The sequence below is a fragment of the Theobroma umbraticum genome, unplaced genomic scaffold (genome assembly GCF_002168275.2).
Source record: "Theobroma umbraticum cultivar Fairchild unplaced genomic scaffold, ASM216827v3 scaffold_146.0, whole genome shotgun sequence".
In the NCBI taxonomy this organism is placed as follows: domain Eukaryota; kingdom Viridiplantae; phylum Streptophyta; class Magnoliopsida; order Malvales; family Malvaceae; genus Theobroma; species Theobroma umbraticum.
The window spans coordinates 1,932,113-1,938,076 of record NW_018397265.1 but is presented as its reverse complement, the minus strand read 5'-3'; the positions used below and the strand labels follow the sequence as shown (position 1 = coordinate 1,938,076).

Sequence of the window (5,964 nt, the reverse complement as noted above, 5' to 3'; positions counted from 1 at the left end):
TAAGTCGATTTATAACAACTTTTGTTCAAATCATATTATGATAGTTATATGGTTCAAAGCAATTTCATAGATTGGTGGAACAAATAAAACGTATTAACAAAAGTTTCAATTAAGGCTTGTTTGGGACTTGGTGGGTTTTCCCTCAAGCTCTAACGCTGATAGCGATCGAGGAGCTGTCGTTACAACAAGGTTCAGTTTCTTCTTATACAATGGACGTACAATCAAAAGAGCAGTAAGTCTAAGAGATGGTAGTTGAAGAAAATTGATCGTTAAAAGACTATGCTATTCCTTTAGTCCAAGGTATTCCATGAAGCATCAGAAGGCCAACCATTCAAGCAAATAATTTAGAGATCAAGCAGGCCATAATCATCATGATTCAGACATCAGTTCAATTTGGGGGTCTTTCGAATAATGACCTAAATGCTCACATATTTAACTTCCTAGAGATATGTAACATTTAAGCACAATATGGTCACAGATAATGCAATTTGATTAAGATTATTCGCATTCTCATTGAGGGATAGAGCAAAGGTGTGGTTGAATTCATTACTTACAACCTTAATCACAACATGGGATGCCCTTGCCCAGAAGTTCTTTGCAAAATACTTTCCTTTGGTGAAGATAGCAAAAATGAGAAATGATATCACTTCATTCATATAGTTTGATGGTGAGTTACTATAGCAAGCCTAGGATAGAATCAAGGACCTATTTAGGCATTGCCCACATTATGGTTTTCTGAAGTGGCTTCAAGTGCATATGTTTTACAATTGATTGCATAGTCAAGTTCAAGACATCATTGATGCAGCTGTTGGAGGAGCTCTTATGGGAGAAGACTATTGATGATGCATACAATCTATTAGAAGACATGGCATTAAACAATTATCCATGGCTATCGTAGTGATCCACTTGCAGAAAAGTAGTTGGAGTTCATGAAGTTGATGCCATCACAACATTAACTGCACAAGTAGCGGCTATAACTAAAAAAATTGATTCTTTTAGCACTAATCTTGTTCAAAGTTTTTTTGTAGTGTGTGAATATTATGAGATGGACATGCCAATGATCAGTGTCTAGGTAATAACAAAAAAATATTCAATTTGTTGGAAATAGATACTAAAACAACCCTTTTTCCAACACATATAATCTCTGATGGAGGAACCATCCAAACTTCTTTTAGGGAAACAACCAGGGAGCATTAGCTTCAAGACTAAACATACCACTTGGTTTTCAACATCAATTGAGAGCCCCAATTCCTGATAAGAGGTCATCAATGGAGGAGTTGATGATGTAGTACATGGCCAAGATAGACTCCCTCATCAATTGTCAAGCAACCTTAGTGAGAAACCTTGATATGCCAGTTAGGCAGTTGGCAAGCACAATTAACAACAGTGCTCAAAGGACGTTGCCTAGTGACATTAAGACAAATCTAAGGAAGTAGGGCAAAAAACATGTGAAGGCAATCACCTTGAAAAGTGGTAAAGAGATTCTTATCTATTAGATGCCTATGAAAATGACAAAATTTACAAGGAGAGGATGAAAAAATGGCTTGATAAAAAGATTTCTAAATGACATTTTAAGCTAGGTCAACATGTTTTGTTGTTTAATTCTTGTTTGAAGCTATTTCCTGGGAAGTTGAAGTCAAGGTGATCAAGACCATTTCTTATCTCAAGAGTGTTTCCGTATGGTGCTGTTGAACTAGAGGACGACACAACCAATGCAAGGTTTAAGTTGAATGGGCATTGACTAAAGCACTATTGGGGGGGTGACATAGATTGTCAACATTTTTCCATTAGTCTTTTTGACCCCAACTGAGATAAACTGGGAGTCTAGCTAAATATGTTAAAGAAAACACTACTTAAGAGGCAACCCAAGTCTTCTTTACATAAACAAGTTTTGTTTATTGATTAATTTATTTCTTCAAGATATGTTATTTTCATTTTTTAGTTTATTTTCTAATTTGCTAATTAATGTGTTTTTTTCTTTATTTTTATAAATAATTAGTATAAAAAAAGGCAAGAGTTAGCATTGTAGTGTTGGCCATTAGAGGGCATAATGTTGGTTGATGCCACAGGTTCCATAATGGAACCGAGGCTTTGATGCTACAGCATCGAACTGGAAGTGCTGCCTTGGACTTAAACGTTAAGTTCCCAAGGTCCAAACGGTGTTGCAACGTGCTAGGTCTAGTGCCGTGTTGGGCCCAAGGCCCTATATAACTTTTTTCCCTCAATTTTTAAGCCTTTAGCAGCCACTTTTCCTCTTTCTTGACCCCACTTGCAAAATTTCACTTTTTTACACTTACCCCACTACCAAATCAGTTCAAACTATGAAATTCCTTGCATTAAACCTTGAGTTTAAAGAATTTGAAAGCATATTTACTTCATTAGAAGCATTTAAGTGCAACAAAATTTTGGTAAATATTCCATTTTCTTTGTCTAATTATTTTTTATGGATGGAATGGTGTTTTGAAGATAGGTTTTTACTTAAAATTGATGGGCATATGCTAGATTTGATAATGTATTGTATGGGTTTCATCAAATTTTGAAATATACCAATCCCTAAGCATCATTGATGTTCAGCCTTAATGATACATTTACTAGAAACATTTTGAGATTGTGCTTTGATGCATAAGGATCTCATAGCTGCAACCCATTACAGTTCCCTTGCAAGGCATATTAATCTCACAGACTTCATCCAATTAGAGTTATAACTCATTATAATTGATGTCTTATTCATGAAGGAAAACCTTTAATCATTCAACATGAATGATACTATTACATGATTGAAATCAAGCCTTACCCAATCCCAATTGGCTGTAGAGCTCATCCCAACAGTTATTTGATAAAAAAGGTGAGGATGATTATTATGCCACCTTAACATGTTAATAGATAGAGATATGCAGCATAGTACTGCTACAATGACTATGTTAAACCATGATCGATAGGTGACGATTGACTTGTCTTATATGTACATGTTTTATGATGTATGATACACATGCATGATTAGAGGATATGTATGGTAACTATGCTTGCACATTTGCAATTGATATATTCTCCTACTCACTAAGTACAAGTGTGACTCACCTTCTTTGATTGTAATGTGCAAATAAATAGACATCAAAGATTGGGTGGCTTAGCATTGTCATTGTTAAACATGCAATTTTGATAAGTGGTATATTCACTGGCCGTGTCACTTCGTTAAGTTATAGGCTTGTCTTATGCTTCAGCGATGTATAAATGGTTATGTTTTAAACAGATTATATGGGTACAACACTACCCTATATATAATGAGATGATTGGAGATTTAAAAATGATGATTAGCCAATGTATGGCCATGTGTATTTTTATGGTTAAGTCCAGTGTAAGAACACGAGCCAGGGCGCTACATTATGAGCTATGTAGGTTCAATGTTTTAAATATTAATAGATATGATATTGGCCAAGAGGCTTCATGTATATGTTTAAGCTAATCAAGTTTATAAACAAAGGCTTCCTCGAGTCTAGCGAGCTTGCCTACCAAGCTTGTGCGTGTCGGTCATAAATCCCCGGATTTGGGTTGTGACATATTAATGCTCTTCAAGGATCGACTAGAGCTTTGTTTCCTTAGGATTTTTGGTCATTTTGGCACTTTACTTAAACTATTTTTTCCTTCCTTGTGATCTAAAGTCAAGTTAAGGCATGGTTGCTCTTTGTTTCGTTAGTTGAATATTCAATGTTTGAAAGCTTTTGTTATTTTTCTAATAATGCATGGCTTTTCAAAACAATTGTATGATTTTAAGAGGCTAAAAATATGATTTAGAGAAGTTTAAATGTTTTTCATTAAAACCAAGATGTCATGCTATTTTGTCATATCAAAACATAAGATATTTCAATGCTAATGGTTTCTTCCTTTTTAATATGATAGACTTATGAGCATATTTGCAAATGAAATCTCTTGAAAGTTCCCCTAAAATCTATTAGTCTCTATGCCCTTGTTTGAAAACATTTAAGAAGGTAAAGTTCAAGTGAGAAGGGTATGAAATGAGTAAAAACTTTGAGATTCTCTCCCTCAACAATTGCATGATGTTTTCAAAATAAGTTTCAACCTTTAGATAACTTAAGAGCATTTCAATATGCTCATAAACCTTCTCTCCCTTTTTGTTATATCAAAAAGGTTAAGAAGAGTGAGCTTTAAGTACCTAAACTCAAGTGATAAAGGTTAGTGATAATTATCAAATATAGTAGCATTAAAATCAACATTCCTAGCCATTAATCCAAGTATTGATATATTTCCAGTCAAGATATTTTAATTAAGTGATCAAGAAATGTATTCATTCATCATAGTTTGTAAGCATTAAATCAAGATATATATCCCATCAATAATTTTCCCATTCGAAAAGGTAGTCTTAACATCCATTTGAAATAATTTAAAGTTCATGTAACATGAAAAGGCTCATAACATCCCAATCACTTCTAACCTAGCCACAGGTAAATAAGTCTCATCATAGTCTATACCGTCTACTTAACTGTATCCCTTAGCTACCAATCTAGCTTTGTTGCTAGTTATATTGCCATATTCATTGATCTTGTTTCTATGTACCCATTTTGTACCTACAATGGGATAATTATGTGGTTTAGGCACTAGTTCCCATGCCTCACTTCTCTCAAATTAATTTAGTTCCTTTTGCATTATTAGAATCCAATGTTCATCATTTAATGCATCACCAATATTTTTTGGCTTAATTTGAGAAATAAAGGTAACATACTCACAAACATATTTGGCTCTTGCTCTTGTGCTTACCCTTTGAGTAGGATCGCCAATAATCTTGCTTTCATCAACTTCTTTTCTTGCCATGGGGTAGCTTGGCTCCTTTTCTTCAATAATTTGTTCAATATGTTGTTTTTCTTTTTGTGGTGCCTTCTCAACTTTTTTGGATCCTTCTTTGTTGAGATCAAGCTTTTCGATTTTCTCTTGAAGGATACCTACATCACCTTCATAGTTTTGCTTTCTAGAAAAAGGGTTAAAATCATCAAATAACACATGTATTGACTCTTCAACCACTAGTGTTCTCTTGTTAAATACTTTATAAGCTTTAAAGTTTAGATAATAACATAGAAAAATTCCTTCATCATTTTTGGCATTAAATTTCCTTAAATTATTTTTCCCATTACTCAATGCATAACATTTACAAACAAATGGATGAAAATATGCAATATTGGGTTTCTTTCCTTTATAAAGTTCATATGGTGTCCTTTTTAGCTTCGATATAACCATTACCCTATTTCTGATGTAGCATGAAGTGTTAATGGCTTTGGTCCAAAGATATCTAGGTAAGTTTTTCTCACATAATATAGTCCTAACCATTTCTTCTAGAGTTAAATTTTTCCTTTCAACTACACCATTTTGTTGTGGAGTTCTAGGGGTTGAGAAATTATGACCATAACCATTTTCTTCACATAATTGTTCAAAACCTATGTTTTCAAATTCTTTGCCATGGTCACTTCTGTAACACCCCGTACTTCGATATGGTGGTTAATAGAGCTTATTGGATACCAATTGAGTTTAATTAAAGTATTTAAGAGTGTCGAAGGGTAAAAAGAATATTTTAGCATAAAATATTTCGTATGCAATAAAAATAATAATAAAATATTGAGGTCGAAGTTGTGGAGTTAAAAAGGGTGCTAAAAACATAAACTGGGGCAAAGTAAAATGTTTGGGAGCCCTCGAAGGCTAAAGGAAAATTTTTTAATAAAATAATATTAAAATATTAATATTTTAATTATTGTCAAAATTAGTCATGAAGGAGGATTATATGACTAGTCTATGTGGGGGAGAAGAAATAAGAAAGAATTTCGAAGAAAAAGGACATAAGTGGGCATGCGTGCCATTATTTAATAAAGCAAAAGTGGGTAAGTAAATATTTAATATTATGGTGACACCTTAATGAAGTGTAACTTTGATATTTTGATTGTACACGTGTAAAGGAAGAAA

At 33.5% G+C, this 5,964-nt stretch overlaps 1 non-coding gene across 1 annotated transcript; it reads right to left on the bottom strand.

Annotated features, from left to right (window-relative positions):
- Window positions 1-627: 627 nt before the first annotated feature.
- Window positions 628-734, bottom strand: LOC149526783 (small nucleolar RNA R71). The gene has a single exon (XR_016351664.1). It is a non-coding gene; the product is annotated as a small nucleolar RNA R71 (small nucleolar RNA).
- Between the last annotated feature and the right edge of the window lie 5,230 nt (window positions 735-5,964).